This window comes from Pinus tabuliformis, chromosome 9 (genome assembly GCF_031772625.1).
Source record: "Pinus tabuliformis cultivar Carrire ecotype Pingquan chromosome 9, CPIR1, whole genome shotgun sequence".
Classification (NCBI taxonomy): domain Eukaryota; kingdom Viridiplantae; phylum Streptophyta; class Pinopsida; order Pinales; family Pinaceae; genus Pinus; species Pinus tabuliformis.
The window spans coordinates 497613408-497635299 of NC_142307.1; the positions used below are offsets into that span (position 1 = coordinate 497613408).

At 37.5% G+C, this 21892-nt stretch overlaps 1 long non-coding RNA gene across 4 annotated transcripts in view; it reads right to left on the bottom strand.

The window, feature by feature from the left end:
- LOC149149383 (uncharacterized) overlaps window positions 1–21892 on the bottom strand; it is a 386921-nt gene that overhangs the window by 276452 nt on the left and 88577 nt on the right. For 3 of the 4 annotated variants that reach the window (XR_016262614.1, XR_016262613.1, XR_016262612.1), the window contains exon 3: window positions 15747–15883. This is a non-coding gene — a long non-coding RNA (uncharacterized LOC149149383). Of the gene's footprint in view, window positions 1–15607; window positions 15884–21892 lie in introns of those variants that run through there. The other variant, XR_016262611.1, reaches the window with a different exon arrangement.

Sequence of the window (21892 nt, forward strand, 5' to 3'; positions counted from 1 at the left end):
TAACATAATGCGGATCTGCTTCTTATACACGTGAAATTCCAGAGAGACAAAGTGAGATTTGTCCCTTCTTGATTGCGGATCCCTGCACCCATCTTCATACATAAAACCCGAGTTCTGTTCCTCCCTTTATGCGAGTTTTGTCCTTCCAGTATAGCGTATACTTGTACAAGATTCACGTGGAAATCTCAGAGAGGAATGCGAAGTTCTGTTTCTTCTATAACTACGAGAATAGGCCTCCTTTGACTGCGTGTTAGGTGTCTCCTTTTGACTGTGTTTTAGGTGTCTCCATTGCATCCATGGTAGACCGAATGATGAGCCTTCTTCTTGCTGCGTATAGGCTTCTCCTCCATAGCTGTGTTTAGATTTAGGGCAAGCGTATCAGACTTTTGGACAGCGTAGATCATCCTTATATGCCTGCATATATGTCTCCATTTACAGCGGATAGGGTTAGGGCATCATCTGCAGCTAGGGCTCCTAGGCCAGCATATTCTTTTGTTCTCTCCTTCTCCAAAAACCCAAGACGTGGAGAGGAGATCACCTCAAGAATACATACCTTAAAATGACTTCAAGTCCTCACCAATTTATACTAAAACGTGGATGATGAATAGACACGTCTATTGGGCTTCTGAGCCTACTCAAGTTGCTGGTCGGCTTGATAATAATTCCATAATCAAAATAAATTCATATATCCATAAATACTTATCGGAATCGGATGATCTTTAGATCAATCCTACACCTCTCGACGAGAGGGATCCAATAAAAATATCAGCTGCCATAAATAAGCTGACCCACATGGAGTTTGGCCCTAGTTTCCAATTTTAACACTCCCTCTCAACTAGGGAGAACTCCATCCGTTGATCCATATGTCCGACTGTACTGTCTCTGCCATCAGTGCCCTGCACTGCTTTGCTCAACTCTGCTGGCTCTGCTGGCTATGCTCTGCTCAGCGCTGCTAAGCTCTGTTGGCTCTACTCTGCTCAGCTCAGCTAGCTCTGCTTTGCTCTGCTCAGCTCTACTGAACCATGAAGAAGAAGAATTGATTGAGAATGTCTCATACCATTCTCCACTGACCCGAAGTCAGTCTCATAGTGCGTACCACTGGTCCTAGACCAGTCTCAATCGACCCAAAGTCAGCGTCATAGTATGTACCACTCTTACTGGTCCCAGACCAGTCCTCCATTGACTCGAAGTCAGTCTCAGAGTATGTACCACTGATCCCAGACCAGTCTCAGAGTATGTACCACTGATCCCAGACCAGTCTCAACCGACCCGAAGTCATCGTCATAGTCGGTACAACTCCTACAACTGGTCCCAGACCAGTCCTCCACTGACCCGAGTCAGTCTCATAGTATGTACCACTGGTCCCAGATCAGTCTCAACCGACCCGAAGTCAGCGTCATAGTAGGTACCACTCTTACTGGTCCCAGACCAGTCCTCCACTGACCCGAAGTCAGTTTCAGAGTATGTACCACTGGTCCCAGACTAGTCTCAACCGACCTGAAGTTAGCGTCATAGTAGGTACAACTCCTACAAGTGGTTCCAGACCAGTATCATTGATCCCAGATCAATGAAGGTCATCCTAGCATAGGGAGTACGGTAGATACAGTGATGCGTCCATCGGTACTACTATGGTTTCTATCCTCATTTCCCTGCTCATTGATCAGATGAGAGGTACTTCCCATGAGTCCCAGACTGCATGGGTAGGATGCCTCGACAGGAGAACTAATCAATCCTGTCCTCACAGGAGAACTTATCATCCTGCTACACAATCGCCATGGAGAACACATCATCCAGGCCTCACAAGAGAACTAATCATCCTGCTACATAATCGTCATGGAGAACACATCATCCAGACCTCACAGGAGAACTAATCATCCAACTACTTAATCGTCATGGAGAACACATCATCCGGACCTCACAGGAGAACTAATCATCCTGCTACATAGTCGTCATGGAGAACACATCATCTAGACCTCACAGGAGAACTAATTATCCTGCTACATAGTCATCATGGAGAACACATCATCCAGACCTTACAGGAGAACTAATCATCCTGCTACATAGTCGTCATGGAGAACATATCATCTAGACCTCACAGGAGAACTAATCATTCTGCTACATAGTCGTATCCAAACAGCTCACTGAAGAGCTTTCATAACCAGACTGCCTCTCAAGTAGCCATGCTAGCAACAATATACTCTGCCTCTGCGGTGCTCAAAGCCACCGACTTCTGCTTCCTGCTCATCTAGGATATCGAAGCAGATCCCAAGGAGAACCAGCACTAAGAAGTGCTCTAGTGATCCTTCACACTGCCTGCCCACTTAGCATTTGAAATATTCCAAGCAGTGTATCTCAATCCATGAGAGATTGTGCTCTGAAGATATCTCAGAAGATTCTAGGCACCAATCCAGTGAAGCTCAACCAAATATGAGCTCACCATGCTAACTGCAACACATATGTCCAGACGGAGGTTCTCTAAGAACATCAATGCGAATGAGTTTATGAAAAAGCCAACATAGTGTTAGACCAAAGATCACACTGAGCGGGGGGGGGTGAATCAGTGTAGTGAAAAACTTATCATTTCAAAACATTTCATCAATAATTAACCATATGGTAGTGTAATGTAACAATTTGTATCATAACAATGAATGAAACTATGCATCAAGAAGCCATCATTACCTCAACACAAGAGAACACAAGATTTTACATGGAAACCCTTGTGGGAGAAAACCAAAAAATCTTTTGTCTTATTCTTCAATTCATTTACGTAGATTTGCAGGCACCAACCTGCTAGAGACACTAACCCCCAGTGTGCAAGCGCCCACTTACAATAGGCTACAAACTAATTGAGGCCCCAAACTTGAAAATATGCAAGCTACCACTTGCAATAGGAAACAACTTGATTGAGGCACCAACCTCACATGTTATAGGCTACAACTTGATTGGGGCAACAATCTCAATGGAGGCACCCATCTCCTTCTTCAACTTCATGTGGGCCATTTTTCATAACATTTCAAATTGGATCCACAAGCTAAAAAACTTGTTCACTTACTCATATTTCTTGTTATCATAGTTTAGTTTCAAGGTAATGGCTTGGGTCAGTTGTTTAAATCTTTTCAAAAAAAATTCATGTGTGCTAATAGATAATTTGTCAGCACTAGTTCAATGGGTTTAAAACACAATCGCTAAGAGATTAAATGGCAACAAGTTTTCATTTTCCTAAAAAGTAGGTGCTGCGGAAAACAAATGTGTTTGTGTTCTTCTTTGTGCCTATATATGCTCTAAGTTGTTGATGGAGAGTTCTTAGTTATTTTTATAAAAAATAAAAAATTTGGGATCAATGAGCTCCAACCTTCAAGTTTATTTCAACAAGTAAGTCAACCAAATCTTCAAGCTAGCACAGACTAATAGCATAGACCTTTTGCTAGAGGAAGCAAAAAATATATAAATATTTTTTTTATAACATTGCTGACAATTAATCTGTCAGCATTCCTTTTGAAAATACTTTGCCAGAGCGCTGAAAATTAATCTATCAGCGACTGAAGCGGATAATTTTTTTGTGGTGACTATAAGGGGTTCTAGTTATGATAAAGCTCATGCAAGATGGATTCACATACCAAGCTTTAGTTTTGATGAATCAAACCCAATATCCATGGTGAACTTACTATTTTGAACACAATTACAAAACTTTGTTTTTTAAGATTGCTTTTTACTGTAAAAGACAATAATTTTGGGCACGGTTTTTGAACAAATCGAATCGAATTTTTGAAAACCAAAAAAGGTTTTTGTTGGGAACAAACCCATTAACAAAAACTCTTTCAGTTTTTACACAACTATCACAGTTTGAAAGATTTGAATGGATCATTGAAGCCTAATTTTAAGGAATTTGCCAAAATTAATTTTTTCTATGTTTAGAAAAACTCCTAATCAACTTTCAGTTGGAGAGACACCTTATCAATTTGAATTGGGGATCATATATTATCTCCTCCTTGATTTTTTTATTTTTTATTTAGAAAGCTAAAGATAGATGAAGAGGTTTGATATCCATTATTTTTTGATCTTGAACAATTTGTAACTATTTTATAAAGTAGATCACGAAAGAGGACGAAGGGTTCAGATTTTTTGGAAAAACCTTATGTATTGTTATAGACTTTGAGATTAATATGTTTTTCTATAAGTAGTCTTATATGTTCAGAGATTCATGTGTGAATGATTTCTTGTTTGTTTTCTACAGTATTTACCTTCTCAGTAGCCACACCTTTGAACATTAGTCTTCAGTATTAGAATAAAGTTATATGAATTGGAATTCGTATTGAATGTTCAAGTTCACATTATTCAATATACTTATGTGTTTTTCAGCCTAAAGATCATTTGCAGAAATCATAGTGCTCTGTTTTTTATGTTTATTTTCTACAATCTTCTACCATATCTTGATGATAACTCGTCAGAGAAATCATAAGCTATCTTCCATTTGTTTATAGTTATTCATGTAATATGTGATTGACATGTATTTATTTCTGTCAGAGACTCCCTACCCAATGGTCCCTTTATTTTCTTTCCAAACCAAATTCATTTGTTATGAACTAAATATGGTTAATGAGTGTATTAGTGACTCACTACTACAGTGACCTTGAGTAGTAGAGTTAAGGAGAAATCATTCTCCAGATTGAAGGGCCAACTTTCAATCCTAAAGTGGTTTGAAGGTTTCCTTAGTGAGTTTCCTTCCACAACTAAGGAAAAATTTTGAGTGATAACATCTTGGTGCAGTTGTGAGGGAGCGAAGGTCAAATTTTCCCTGGGATAATGATAAAGATCTAGATCTAATCATCGATGATGAACAATAGTTAGACATTAACAAACCACACATCATTCACTTGGTGACTCCATTGTAAGATACTTCAAATTTCAAAAGTGTTCATGGAAACTCCATTATCAACAAGATTCATAATTCAAAGAATTCATCACTAACTCCACTGGATTTGATGAAGAAATTAGATGTTGCTACTATCATCTCAAGGTATGCATGTTTGGATTTTTCACAGATCTTTTATTTCCCTAATCCTTTACGCAAGGATGAATATTTTTTAAGGAGTGGTGCAAAGTTTAATGGAGATCATTTAATTTTGGCTTTGAAACATATCTCAAATTTCCATGACTTTACCGATATTATTAAAGTCAATGAAGATGTATTTATAAGATTATTCTATGGTTCATTCCAAGGAAAGTGCAAGAAGTGGGTTGAGTGTTTACCTACTAAATCCATAAAGTCTATCAGAGGTTTTTGGGTTATCTTTTTGGAAACATGGATGTAGAAGACAGAGTTAGTGGTGAACTATATTTCCATTCAAGGTCTTCGAGAATGGAATGATAGGTATATTGATGATGAAGTAGATGATAATTTTGCTTCATTCATATCCTTTTATTTAGAGTCATGTAAATATAACTAGGAAGCTAAGATTCAGTTTCTAGAACAATTTGCTAAGGAGATTGAGATAGAGCTTGAAGTTTTAGAGGCCCAAAGAATTATTTCATATCAGAGTCATACTTTTCAAATCCCTTTTCAGCACAATCAACAAGAAGTTTAGCTGCCCTTTGATTTTGAGAATGGGGAATTTTTTAATTTTAATCACGAGTTTCAAAAAGAGACCACACGTGAACAATTTAAACATGAAAATGAAATCGCAGAATACATTGAAGATCATCAAATAAGATATGGCATCTATGACTTTAACGACCCTGTAACTCTATATGGAAGATTTTTTTAGTTCATACTATCAACCATGGTTTCACTGTGAAGATCAAGTTTATGATGAGGTGCCATTACATTATCAAGTTTTTATTTTAATCAAGTATAGTCAAGAGGTATGTTTTGCAAATTAGTTGCTTGCTTGGTTTCACTAGAAACATGATTTTACCTTACTGGAGCAACTTATTAGTTAGAATAAGAACATTGTACATAAATAAGTTCAATTTGTCTTAGCATTTCTTTAGTTTGCATAGTGTGGATTTAATTGCAGTGGCAGTGGATTTTCAACAGTCATGTGAATTTCCAATTTGATTTTCAACATTTAGTTTAGTTCAATTTTTAGGTTACAACACTATGGTTTTCAGTGGATTTGGTTGCAAGTCAGGTCAAAGAGAAGGTACAGGTGGCAGATTCAAATCAGGTCAGAAAATAGGTCACAGGTCTCAAACTTTCAGCATCTAGTTCATTTTATAGTTTCCATAATTTCTAAGTTTGGATTAGGCACCTGGTCTACGAGGGTTCTTTGTTGCCTCTCAAGGTGACAACATCCCCATCGGAGCCGATTGTTATCACAATTCATTGTGAAGGTAATGGCTTATGGGGTAATGGCTTGGGTTAGTTGCTTAAAATTTTTCACAAAAACTTTAGGTGCGTGATAGATAATTTGTTAGCACTGGTTCAATGGGTTTAAAATGCAACCGGCGACAGATTAAATGGAAGTGAGTGTTCATTTGCTTAAAAAGTAGGTGCTCCAGAATTTTTTGTGTTTTTGTTATTCTTTGTGCATATATATGCTCTCGGTTGTTGATGCAAGGTTCTTAGTTATTTTTATAAAAACTAAAAATATTGGGCTTAATGGGCTCCAACCTTCAAGTTTATCTCAACAACTAAGTCAACCAAATCTTCAAGCCAACACAGACCAATAATGTAGACCTTTTGTTGGAGGAAGCACAAAAACTTAAAAAAAAAATTGTAACATTGTTGACAGTTAATCCATTAGTGTTCCTTTTGAAAATATTTCGATAGAGTGCTCATAATTAATCTGTCAACGACTAAAGCAGATACATTTTTTGAAGCGACGATAAAGGGTTTTAGTCATGATAAATCTCATGCAAGATGGATTCATGCACCAAGCTTCAATTTTGATGAATCAAACTTGAGATCCATGGTGAACTTACTATTTTGAACATGATGACAAAACTCTATTTTTTAAGACTCTTTTTTCCTATTAAATACAATAATTTTGGGCACAGTTTTCGATCAAATAGAAATGAATTTTTGAAAACCAAATGAGGTTTTTGTTGGGAACAAACCTATTAACAAAAACCTCTTTTTGTTTTTAAAAATCGATCATGGTTTGAGAGATTCGAATGGACCTTTGACGCCTATTTTTCAGGAATTCGCCAGAATTAATTCTTTCTATGTTTAGAGAAATGCCTAATTAACTTTTAGTTGGAGACCCACCTCATCAATTAGACTTGGGGATCAAATATTATCTTCTCCTTGATTTTTGTTTATTTAGTAAGCTAAAGATAGATGAAGAGGTTTGAGATCCATTTTTTTTGGATGTTGAACAATTTGTAGGTATTTTATAAAGTTGATCATGAAAGAGGACGAAGGGTTCAAATTGTTTGGAAAAACTTGGTGTATTGTTGTAGACTTTGAGATTAATATATATATTTTTAAGCAATCTTATATGTGTAGTTTCAGAGACTCATGTTTGGATTATTTCCTATCTGTTTTCTACTGTGTTTACCTTCTCATTAGCCACACCTTTGAACATTAGTCTTCAATATTTGAATAAAGCTATATGAATTGGAATTCATATTGAATGCTCAAGTTCATGTTATTTGAAATACTTACGTCTTTTTTTGCCTAAATATCATTTGTAGAAATCATAGCGCAATGAGGAATGGGATATTTCGTTCTTGGTGGAAGACAGTGAAGAAACAGGAAACAACCAGGATTAGCAGACAAAGGTAGAAGAAGAGTTCAAATGCAGCAATCAAGCCGAGTCCAGCAAAGGAAACTCAAAATGGGTTAGAAGCTACACCAATGCTCAGAAGTTCAGGTAGGCAGACTCAATTGTCTGCTAGATACATGGAAAATGCTTTTATAACTAATATGATGAATGTTGTTGAACCTTCTAGTTATAAGGAAGCAAATGAATGTAGTGAATGGAAAACAACTATGGAACAGGAATATGAATCTATAATCAGGAACAAAACTTGAGAGTTGGTTGAACTTCCTAAAAGGAAATAAACCATAGGTTGTAAATGGTTGCATAAACCAAAGATTAATGTAGATGGAACCATAGATAAATTAAAAGCTAGATTGGTAGCAAAGGGGTATTCACAAAAAGAAGGCATTGACTCTGAAAAAACCTTTGCTCCCATAGCTAAACTAAATACCATCAGAATATTAATTGCTTTAGCTACTAAGAAACATTGGATGATTCATCAACTAGATGTAAAGTCTACATTTTTAAATGGAGAATTGAAAGAGGAGGTTTATTTAGAGCAACCTGAGGAGTTTGTCCAGAAAGGGAAAGAACATTTAGTCTGTAGATTAAAGAAAGCTCTTTATGGACTAAAGCAAGCACCCAGGTCCTGGTATGAAAAGATTGATTCATTTTTTCTGCAACTTGACTACAACAGAAGTAAAAATGACCCTAATTTGTATACCATGAAAGATGAACATGGGCACATAGTGTTGATTTATTTGTATGTAAATGATTTAATTATTACAGGTGATGCTACTGCTCTAATCAAAGAAATCAAGCAACAAATGTCACAAGTGTTCAAAATGAAAGACCTTTGTGAATTTAGATATTGTTTAGGTCTTGAAATCTGGAGAGATTCAGGACAAACTTTTATGTCCCAAGGTAAGTACGTCAAAGGTCTACTGGAAAGATTCAGGATGGATCAGTGTAAGGCTGCAACAGTACCACTATAATAGACCATTAAACTTTAGAGTAAAGATGGCTCTAAAGAGGCAGATGCGACACTTTACAGACAACTGGTCAGAAGCTTAATCTACCTAACCACTACTAGACCAGATTTGGCTTATGTACTTAGTATGCTAAGTCAATACATGTCCAAGCCACTGGAGAGTCATTGGAATGCAACGAAATGTGTTTTGAGGTATCTGCAAGGTACTGTAGACTATGGTATTATTTACACTGATTCCTCTGATGTTAGATTAACAAGATTTATAGATTCAGACTGGGTTGGAAATGTAGACGACCGCAGATCCATAACAAGCTATACATTCAACATTAGATTCGGGGTGATTACATGTAGCAGCAAGAAGCAGAATATAGTTTCCTTGTCTTCAGCGGAAGCAGAGTATCAAGCTATGTGTGCAGCAATGTGTGAGGTAGTTTGGTAGCGGAGACTTCTCCAGGATGTCGGGGAAGAACAGAAAGATACAACAACAATTAGGTGCGACAATAAGAGTTCAATCAAACTTGCTAATAATCCGGTGTTTCACAACAACACTAAACACATTGATACATAATTCCACTTTGTCAGGGAGAAAGTGCAATGAAAAGAAATCCATCTTGTATATTGTAATACATGTGATCATATTGCAGACATTTTCACTAAGTCTCTTGGCAAAATTAAGTTTGAAATGTTTAGGGAAATGTTAAGCATATTTGTGAACCCCTTCTTCATTAAGGGGGAGTGTTAGAGATAATGGAGAATATCCTAGAATAGTGAGAGATGGTTCACGAGACCTCAGGATAGGAATTAGTTTTTATTTCTTAAGATATGGTTCTAACTTCACTAAGTCTATAATTACTATATAATGTGTGATGTATATGGACAATGTAGAGCGCTCTGCAGAGCCAGACTCTCCTGGTTCAGACTCTCTATCATAGAGCTGACGAGTGCATGTGTTTTTTATTAATTCAAACATCGTTTTTTAACAAAATGAGTGGATGTGTTTTTTATTAATTCAAACATCGTTTTTTAACAAATATCATTTTTAGGAAAGATATGGATACTCTTCAGCTGACATATCAGCTCTCATTGCTCATGTAAGGAGGATTTTGTGAAACTGCAGTCTCCTTACTTTAGTAAGAAAGGTGATTTTGGATAACTGATCTTTGTCTGTGTATTGCTTAATTGAAGCATACCAAGCCTTTCATTCATTTTATTGAAAGGCTTGGTATGCTTCAATTGTTTGGTATTATTCTTCATACCTTTGTGATAATTTTGATTTACTTACATGTATTATAACGAAATATATGTATAAAAATAAAAGTGTTTCAAAAATTGTTTCTAAAAAATTAAAAAAATAAAATAAAATAAAAAGAATAACATATTGATTAAAAATAATTATTATTATGATCGCAAATGCCAATTTCTTGTGATATAATAATAACACATTGGAGGACACCCTTTTTATGAGATTAATCATGCTCCCCACAAAATATTGGAGGGTTCCAGAGTGGCAATTTGAATGCTCTTGATAGTAACAAAGTGGTTACGATGAAAGTGGACCGTCCAACTAGGCAGTGGGTTTCACCTTTCTTTTGGTTCAAGGCTTTAAATGTATATATATATATATATATATATAGAATGTTGTTGGTTGGGACACACAAAGACCGCTGGTATATCGTATATACAACTTGCAACATTCTATTTGTGTTGTGAAGTATGAAAGGACACGAATCGGATATCAACCGCCAAAGGATTGTGTCGCAGATTCGCAGGGAATTATAACTTTAATAATATAAAAATACTCGGGAATCGTTCTATTCACGAAGGTGACATAGCATCGGTTCGTGGGTGATCAGAGACAGAAGAATGAGAATGTGATGTGACAGCTCCTCTCACGATGCAAAGAGTATGTATCAATCACCGACCAATGGTTACATTGCACCAGTTTCTTGTTATTTTCTCTCCAAAAATCCTTGGAGATTCGGATTAAGGCATTGTTGTTTACCGAGACAATAATTTCGTATTTCTGGTTTGAATTCTGGTATTGATGTTAACTTGGGGAGGAGGCAAGCGTGCTGAGCTGAGCTTCTTGGCATGACCTGAGCAGGCAACTCAGGTTCTTGGCGTGAGCTGAGCTGCCTGCTCAGGCCCACGCTAACCAACCACTATAAGATGGGTTCCGGGATCTCGACACCTCTTTATACGAACTCCGACCAAAGAATCATCTATTCAGTCAACATGTGCTGCTTTTTTACATTACGTTTTTTGTTTTCTCGGGCCAACGCCAGGGCTGCTTGGAGGGAGGACCAAGGGCCGATTCACAGTTCTTGTGAAATGGAATTACTTGAAGTGAAGGTTAGTGGCTCCCTGCGTGCAGGGAGCACTATCACCCCCGGGGAGTCCGATTGAAGTTGAAATTGCTGTGCAGATGTAAGGGCAAAATGCTCGTCAGAGGGTGGGAACGACTACAAGTGTGAAGGAGCATCATCAGATGAAAGTTGCACGTCCTGAAGTTATACCTTGGAATTTGTAAGGTATACCTTGGAATTTATACCCACCACTTTCTCCTTCACACTTGTAGTCGTTGCCACCCTCTGACGGGCATTTTGCCCTTACATCTACACAGCAACTTCAACTTCAATCGGACCCCCCGGGGGTGATAGTGCTCCCTACGTGCCTTCACTTCAAGTAATTCCGTTTCACAAGAACTGTGAATCGGCCCCTGGTCCTCCCTCCAAGCAGCCCTAGCGTTGGCCCGAGAAAACAAAAAACGTAATATAAAAAAGCAGCACATGTTGACTGAACAGATGATTCTTTGGTCGGAGTTCGTATAAAGAGGTGTCGAGATCCCGGAACCCATCTTATAGTGGTTGGTTAGCGTGGGCCTGAACAAGCAGCTCAACCCACGCCAAGAACCTGAGCTGCCTGCTCAGGTCATGCCAAGAAGCTCAGCTCAGCACGCTTGCCTCCTCCCCAAGTTAACATCAATACCAGAATTCAAACCACTCAACACTTTACAGAAGCAAGCTATATATACAATTGATCAGAACCATGAGATTAGAATGAATTGGACTGAGGTTTAAGCACCCACAGCTACTATATGCGATACCAAATTACAAAGGAGAGCTGACAGAGAATGAAGGTAAGGAGAAACAAATGGGGGAAATGATCGAACTGTTGGGAGGATTCCATGCAAAGCAAACAACTACTCAGTTGATTGCTTATGACTTTGGAGCCTTCTGTGCAAATCAACATGCACAAATCATGTCCACTAATTCCGAATGACTGCATAAGGGATGTACAAAAGGCTAAGCTGGGAGACAATGGTAAGGTCCACAATTGTCATTGCCAATTTCTTGTGATATAATAATAACACATTGGAGGACACCTTTTTTATGAGATTAATCATGCTCCCCACAAAATATTGGAGGATTCCAGAGTGGCAATTTGAATGCTCTTGATAGTAACAAAGTGGTTATGATGAAAGTGGACCGTCCAACTAGGCAGTGGGTTTCACCTTTCTTTTGGTTCAAGGCTTTAAATGTATATATATATATATATAGAATGTTGTTGGTTGGGACACACAAAGACCGCTGGTATATCGTATATACAACTTGCAACATTCTATTTGTGTTGTGAAGTATGAAAGGACACGAATCGGATATCAACCGCCAAAGGATTGTGTTGCAGTTTCGCAGGGAATTATAACTTTAATAATATAAAAATACTCGGGAATCGTTCTATTCACGAAGGTGACATAGCATCGGTTCGTGGGTGATCAGAGACAGAAGAATGAGAATGTGATGTGACAGCTCCTCTCACGATGCAAAGAGTATGTATCAATCACCGACCAATGGTTACATTGCACCAGTTTCTTGTTATTTTCTCTCCAAAAATCCTTGGAGATTCGGATTAAGGCATTGTTGTTTACCGAGACAATAATTCCATATTTCTGGTTTGAATTCTGGTATTGATGTTAACTTGGGGAGGAGGCAAGCGTGCTGAGCTGAGCTTCTTGGCATGACCTGAGCAGGCAGCTCAGGTTCTTGGCGTGAGCTTAGCTGCCTGCTCAGGCCCACGCTAACCAACCACTATAAGATGGGTTCCGGGATCTCGACACCTCTTTATACGAACTCCGACCAAAGAATCATCTGTTCAGTCAACATGTGCTGCTTTTTTATATTACGTTTTTTGTTTTCTCAGGCCAACGCCAAGGCTGCTTGGAGGGAGGACCAGGGGCCGATTCACAGTTCTTGTGAAATGGAATTACTTGAAGTGAAGGTTAGTGGCTACCTGCGTGCCGGGAGCACTATCACCCCCGGGGGATCCGATTGAAGTTGAAGTTGCTGTGCAGATGTAAGGGCAAAATGCTCGTCAGAGGGTGGGAACGACTACAAGTGTGAAGGAGCATCAGCAAATGAAAGTTTCACGTCCTGAAGTTATACTTTGAAATTTGTAAGGTATACCTTGGAATTTGTACCCACCACTTTCTTCTTCGCACTTGTAGTCGTTCCCACCCTCTGACGGGCATTTTGCCCTTACATCTGCACAGCAACTTCAACTTCAATCGAACCCCCCCGGGGGTGATAGTGCACTAACCTTCACTTCAAGTAATTCCATTTCACAAGAACTGTGAATCGGCCCCTGGTCCTCCCTCCAAGCAGCCTTGGCGTTGGCCCGAGAAAACAAAAAACGTAATATTGGCCCGAGAAAACAAAAAACGTAATATAAAAAAGCAGCACACGTTGACTGAACAGATGATTCTTTGGTCAGAGTTCGTATAAAGAGGTGTCGAGATCCCGAAACCCATCTTATAGTGGTTGGTTAGCGTGGGCCTGAGCAGGCAGCTCAGCTCACGCCAAGAACCTGAGCTGCCTGCTCAGGTCATGTCAAGAAGCTCAGCTCAGCACGCTTGCCTCCTCCCCAAGTTAACATCAATACCAGAATTCAAACCACTCAACACTTTACAGAAGCAAGCTATATATACAATTGATCAGAACCATGAGATTAGAATGGATTGGACTGAGGTTTAAGCACCCACAGCTACTATATGCGATACCAAATTACAAAGGAGAGCTGACAGTGAATGAAGGTAAGGAGAAACAAATGGGGGAAATGATCGAACTGTTGGGAGGATTCCATGCAAAGCAAACAACTACTCAGTTGATTGCTTATGACTTTGGAGCCTTCTGTGCAAATCAACATTCACGCAAATCAACATGCACAAATCATGTCCACTGATTCCGAATGACTGCATAAGGGATGTACAAAAGGCTAAGCTGGGAGACAATGATAAGGTCCACAATTGTCATTGCCAATCGCATATTTCATCATATTTTTTCCTCAAAAACAACCTGTTTTCACCATTTTCTCTCCATTTATTCCTGATATTATCCACCACACTCATCGTGATTGTGTTATGTGTTAAGTTTTAACAAAACCAAGTGTTTTTATAGTAAGTTAATGAATTTGCATGTTTTAGTGTGTTTTGGATGGGTAATGTGTGTTTTGCGAGACTGAACAGGACATCCCATTTTACCTTTGAGGTGAGAAGAGTTGTTGCAGAATTTTCTAAAAGCAGTCATGAGCTGGAGAAGCTTTTCACAATGGCACCAACACTAACGAATTTCTGCAGCTTCCAGTCATGCTAACCTAAACAGCCATATAAACGGAGACTTTCTGCAGCTAAAGAATTTTGAAGGAATGAAACCAATGCTGTAGAATTTTTCATTGGCAGCAATGTGTTGTAATTTTGTAATTATTTACTTTTCATTGTAACTACTCTCATAAATCAGCCCTACGAAGTTTTGTTCCACTATTTCAGACCACTCAAACCATTTGGCTTCAATATAGGCTGAAAGAGAGCATGATGCAAAAGTTAATTAGTATTTTGTAATGCATAATAAGTATAGGCACTTATCTATTTTTAACTAAAAAGTGGAGGGGTACGTTAAGCCTTGTCTAAGCCCCATTTTAACCCTAAAACCCCTTATTACACCCTAGATATTGAGTTATTACATCTCTTATGTGATATTGTTATGTCAACTAGAAGTTTTCATTGTACAATTTCATTATAATTGTACCTATTGTCTTCTATATATACATACTAAGGAGACCTAGTCTTGAGATCATAAATCTTGTGTTACATTGTATTCATTGTAAAACGAGGCTTCACCCTTGAAGTGGACTGTAATTATTTGTTTCTTATAATTTTTAAGTCACAAGGTTCGTAACATACAATCTCCAATCTTGAGGAAAAATCTTTATTCATGATTCCACTAAATGATAATTATATTCAAACTTTGAAACAAAGCATTTAAATTTTAGATTTTAACATTATGATTTAGAATGCATATTCATGAACAAACGATTTAACATTATGATTTACAATGCAGATTCATGAATAAATGAGCAAGTGCCGAGGCCCAAGGAAATTTCAAAATGAAAAACATAAAACACATTAGACAAGCAATACAAAATACAAGCAGTGAACTCCAAAAAATACTATTAAAACCTCTTCACTAAAAAAATAATTTTGTAATCACTTATAAATGAATTTTAGTGAGTCCTAAGCCAAAAATAGGCCACACAAGCATGTAATACGGCCCCACTTGTGTTGTACGAGACTGAAACATGTCGTATGGATGCTGAAATATGGTATAGAAGGCCTAAAACATGTTTTAGCCAGCTGAAACACATTTCAAAAATAAGAAACGTGTTTAGGCCATATTTCAGGTGCATTTCGAGGTTTTTGTATCAAAACGCAACTAGTACAGGAGGGGGGCTAGTCCACATTTCCTACAACTTAGCTTCATATACAATAACCTAAGAACAATAATAAAGAGGCTCAATGCAGACAAAACTAATATTGCCAAAATAGATATACTAACAATTAACCAAAAATACAACTATCAAATCCAAAGAATAATGATATAAAACCATGCAATACTACAACATCTACAAAAAAAATAGTTTATGTCAAAAATGTAGTTGGTTCTCACATAGTAAATTCGAAAAGGGAAAGAAAGAACAAAATCAAACATGTATCACACCTTTTTGTTCAGGAGGAGGTGAATCTTTTCCAGAATTACGAAGTTTCATATCGTCTTCCTTTATACAATCTGAGCAGAAGAAATGGTCCATCTTTTTAACTTGTTCAGTCGTTAAATTCACACATGGAGGATGGAACCTACAAGGAACACAATGAAAATATAAAACATATGGAAAGCCAAAAGCACCACTTATTAGCATAATATAGTAAATCCATCAAATAGCTAAAAAAAGGGCCTAATTAGGTAATAGAGAGCATAAAAATTGACAAGAATTTAAGGACACAAACAGAAACAAAAAATAAATTAAGTTCATCATAGAAATGCAAGATAACGTAGAAGCTAGTTTATGATAACAACTGCAACACAACAAAACTTCCATAGTTGTTAACGTTAATTGTGATACAAATATGGCCTTTGACAATATGATATTATAGTATAACATTCATGGATCTCTAAGCATCCTACTATACACATTTCTAGAAAATAGACAAGTAATTTGCAATGTAAAAGAAATTTAAATCTTCCCACCAAATGATAATTTGAATGCATTGTTCATTAAATCTACAAAAATTTCCCTTTATATGAGATGTAACAAGAAAAGAAAGCCATTCCAGTGTACTGTCTACGGTATAGCAAGGACTTTATTTGAAGAAAGAAAAACAATATGATCTTTCAACAATGTTACAATGACAAGGAGATTGTAATCTCATGAGTTACGACTACATTCACATTGAAGTTCTAAGTCTCTCCTCATTTAAATGAGCAGATATTTAATATTTAGTAATCAACTCCACTATTACAAATAGGCAACGTAAAATACCAATTAGGTTGATACTAATGATTGGGTGAACCTAGAACTACATGACCATCCAAAATCTCTCCCCAAACAAAATGCTTGCCTCCTCTTTGAAATAAAACTTAGGTGTTTGTTACCTGTTGTCGCTCAGATTGTACAGGCACTGCAACAATAACTCATGGCAAGGGTTGTCACTTTGATCCCTGCCCTCTCCGTTCTAGTTGTCTTCCAACAACATGCTATGGGGGGTAGTCCCTATGGAAGATGGAAATGCAAGACTTATTGGAAACCAACAAGTCTGGCAAACGCGATTGAATGGCCTAGCCACTTGGTTGATTATAGCAAGTTAAAAAGATTAGATTGAATTATTTATGAGACCATTGCCTTATGGAGTCAACTACTTCCTCTAGATCAATTGAAAACCAGGTGACCGAATAAACAACCGCTGCTTAAATGCTTAGCTATCCTATATGACATGCAAAATCTGAAATCTATGTGAAATGCATGATCTTGGTTTATTTTGATTAAATGCCTAACTAAATATATCCCTTTTTGAGGCTAGTCTCAAAAGTAGGTGGTAGAAAAAAGTCAAGGTGAAGCAAGCAAAGGGTTGGTTAACGATACCTCTCCTTGAAATCTAACGTACCCGGTGTCTCCGGCACTGCAGAGACTGTGGCTCTGACAACTGCAAGGTCACTGTTTTAACCACTAGCGAGGGTCTATTCTTCTCAAGCTACAAGATGAAGTGTGGCCCTATCTTTCTATCAACCAAGCTTAGGCTTAGAGGTAAGTTGATAAATGCAAATCTATGCCTAGAATGCAATGCAAGATGCTTGAGTGATCTTGAGTTAAGATTGTTTACGACTTTAAGTACTCAGTTATAATTATCTTATGACAAAAAGTACTTAACAATGAATTAAGAAACAATCTTAAACACAAGGTAAAGTGTCAGTTTTATTAGTGCCCACAAGAAGTAAAGATGACCAAGGGATAATTGTTCAAAATGACATTGATGCTCTTCACAACGATCTACCAATATGTGAAAAATAAAATTTGTCATCCACAATAGATCTTAACCATGAAATAATAATGACAATGATAGCGAGTAAAAGAGACTAGAGCACTTAGTATCACGAACAATTAACTAAGGTTCTTATCAGCACTTAGATGAGATAACACAAGAATAAATTGCTCAAGAAATAGACAATTAGATGATTAATGTTATCTCAACAAGATAATGCCAAAATTCTAATTAGATCTTCAATGCTAAGAGATGCCAATATCTAATCAATTTGAGCAATATTAACCATTCAACAAGATATTGGGTTTTAGACTTGTATGCTTATGTGAGTGAGGACATTTGGTGCAAATTGAAACTTTGAAGCTTATGAAACTCACAAGAGACAAGAATGTATTAGTATTCTCATTAGCAATGGTATACTTCACCAATCATCTTCACAATGAGCAAAGTTGTTATGACAGCAGTATGTAACCTTATGTAAAATGTGCCAAAACGGTCCCAAAGCTATATCTTTCTTTAGATTAAATTAGAGCACTTTGTGGGGATGCAAAGAGTGAGAGAATTCCTATGAATGCAAGCATGCAAGAGATGAAGGAGGCAACCAAGGGAAGCCTAGAAGGCATCCCTAACAGACTCCTTTGCCAACACAAGATTTTACCAATGATGCAAGAGACAAATGCTTATGCCACTGTTATATATCAGCAGTGTGACAGTCCCCCAATTTTATGAAATTTTCCTAAAACAATGAATACCCAATTATTTCCAATGATTTATCAATGTGTTACACAACTTATGAGTTGGTGTTTTTTTCCACTTAAATGAGTTATATATGTTGGACATTAGATAAACCAACGCTCCCCATGTGTTTTGCTACATGGACTAACCGCCTCTCGTGGATCCTTATCTCTGGCAATGCGGTTGTTGACTAACACTTGCGGGTTTTGGTCTAACGGCAATCGTGATTCCCAACATGTGGTATCAGAGCGTAGGTCACAAGTTCGATACACACCCCGCTCATGCTGGGGGGGAGATTGTTGGACATTGGATAAACCAACGCTCCCTCTGTGTTTCGGGACATGGACTAACCGCCTCTCATGGATCCTTATCTCTGGCGATGTGATCGTTGACTAACACCTGTGGGTTTTCGTCTAACAATAATCGTGATATATCATTGCTACCAAATGTTTAGATGGTTGTAAGTGAATAGTGAGGAAGCAAGAGTTTAGAAGACAAACCAATAGGCCTTAGACCTAGAAGATGACTAGAAGATTTTGTCCAAAAAATTTTCCAATGAGATGGTCACCTGCAACCAAAAATTTTTGACCCAAAATACCTACAAAAACACCAAGTGTTAGCTCAAAAAAATTTCACTGACAATCCAAATCAGAGATGAGAATAGGCAAAGAGGGGCTAGGGAAAGGGCTAGATGCCAACGCTAGGCCTAGAAGGCTAGCGTTAAGGTAGAGAAGGACTAGAAGAGTGTATACAGCTAGGAGAAGAGGTCAATGGAGGCCACCACAAGTCTCTTAGAGGTCGCAGCTAAAGAGATAAGGGTGTCGAGGGGTTGGGTGAAGGCCCTAAGGCCTACGACCTAGGGTATGAGGTCCATCGAGGCAAGGAAAGAAGCCTCAAAACATGTGGTAGGGGAGAAGATTCTAGAAGGGCTTGCAGCAGGCTTAGGAGGGAAGCCGAGAGGGAGAAGAGGGCAGATGAAGGAGACGAAGGCCAACATAGCCCTGCGGCAAGAGCAAGGCAGCCCTAAAGGGCTTGCCGCAAAGGGTCAAAGACAGGTCATGGGCCTTAAGGGCATCCCTAAGCCCACGGCAAGGGTAAAAGGAGGCAGGTTGAGGGGAAACAAAAAGGGCATGCGGCCAAGGACAGCCGCCCAAACACTCTGACGGCAAGGAGGATAAGGGCCACGACAACGGTTTAATAGCCCTTAGAGCTTCACGACAAGGCCTTTGAGGCCTATCCAGACCTACGGCCAGCCAAGGCAAGGGAAAAAAGGGTTGCATCTAGGCCTATGAGGGCCACACAAATTTATTAAGCCTGTAAACCAAAGTTCCTTCACAAGAATGTTGAATGTTGGACCTACAAACTTGATGCAGACTAGATCTTATCCTCAAGGACCTAAATCTAACTCAAAACACCGACAAAATCCTTTTGATTAGCTTGAAGCTCACCCGCACAAATGAAAATAATTTTTTTTCCCAAGACCCCAATATATACAAAATTTCAAAATAAACCCCAAACCCCAATAACTGCAAAGCAAGGGTTAGAAAAAAATTACAAACAATTATTTTACAAAATATTCACAAAATATTTACAAGATATTTACAAATATACTAGGCTTGTAAATAAAATATTTTTTGAGAAAAATAGTTTTTTAATTAATGACAATGAATCAATGTATTTTCGAAAGTTAGGGTATTAACCATAGTATTTAGCGAATTAAAAAATCACATAAATTTCTCGGAGCCCAAACAAGGTCGGCCCGTGCCCACAGTCTGTGAACTTGGAGCCCAAGGGCTAGTGTACCTGCAGATGTCTATGATATTTCTTCAAGCAAACTTGTTAGACATATGGTGAATCAAATCACCTAAGATAGACCCAAAATCTACCAATAGAATGTTCTTATCACCGACAAATGAAATAACGAGCTTATATAAAAATTTAGCACAATATAGGATCAGCACATAACTAGCTCGTACCACAGATAAAAAATTTACCATAATATAAAAAAATTAGGTTATATAAAAATTTAGCACAATATAGGATTAGCACATAACTAGCAACCACCTATCAATGAGACAATGACACCATGAACTGAATCCCAAAGTCTTTTATTATGATATCAAACGTTCCCAGTAGATCAATAGATCAATACCAGCATTACAAATTTACATATCCAGAACCAGAGTAATCATTGTCATTACTTCAAAAGAAAAATGGCTTTTAATTTATAAATAAATCCTCCAAGTGGAAAATAACGGCTAGTTAGTTTGATCCCCGTCAAAATAATCTCGACTGTTTATAAATATTTGATCATCTTTTAATCTCTATTATCGAAAATATTTATTTTTGAGGAAATTTTGAATTTCTCATAAAACCTAGTTTTTATTAATCCAAAAATTAATATTTTGGATTAATTTCTTCAAAATTTTGACTTTGACTTAACCAACAAGGTCTCAAGGCCTAATTTTCCTAAAAATCCATTTTTGCTTTAGTGGGGGACCTCCAAAAATTAACTTCTTTTTGACCCACGAATTTTTTGGTGATTTTCTATTTCGAGAAATTAATTTCTCTAAAATTAATTTTTGACTCTAAATTAATTAAATTTTTTTCTTAGAATTTAATTTAATTTTTGCTAGAAGAATTAATTGACACAAGAGAGGATTAATTATTTTTCCCACCCTAATTGCGTGGCACCATGCACTAAAATATTTTTTTATATTAGATATTACAAATTCAACCCTCAAATGGGGAATATCTCTTTACATATAGACCCTAAAAATAATTCTCCAATTTTGCGACACAATATGATCTAGTAGACTAAGTGATTTGTAATAAAATAATTTAGCCAAATCACTTAAACTATTACCAAACCATTTTTACAAAGACTCGATATAACACTAGGACTCACCTTAGACCTTATCAATGAATTGCTAGTTTTTGTAACACCGGATGTGTTCTAGCCACGAAATTTGGTGGAAAGGCTAGAATACATGAGATCTCCAACACCCAGAAATCATTTCTGGAAATTCCACTTAGAAGTGTATCTATTTGATTATTAGTCGTTTTCTAAAAATTTCGTAAGTGTAAACTTAGGGAATATGGTTAATTAATCATTATTAATTGAGATAAGGTGAAAATCATCTAAAACTCACACAAATCGATCCAGATATGATCTCAGCCATCGATTAAGATTTAATCTTGGTCATTGTAGTCCCAATAGGAAGATATAAGAAGGGATCGATGTGGTGATGAAGAATACACCAGTGCAAATACTCAGTTGCCCAGGCAATTTGATTTTCTTAGTGACAAAGTTTCAACAGAGATGATAGAGCCAGCGGGTGAGTAGCAAGTGGTAGAGGACGTTAGAAGCATTCCAAGAGGAAATATTTCAGTCCCGGGAAGAGGCAGTGAGAGGAAGGCCGAAATCCCCAGAGATATATATTAAATTTTTAATAATTTTATAATTTTTATGACTCCAACATCCCCCTGTTTCGCCGAAATTTCCCTAAATTTTGGGGTTGCTTATATAAGTCCCACTTGTGCACATCCCCGCTCCCGCGCTTTTGTTGAAGAATGTAACCAGCTTTGGTTTTC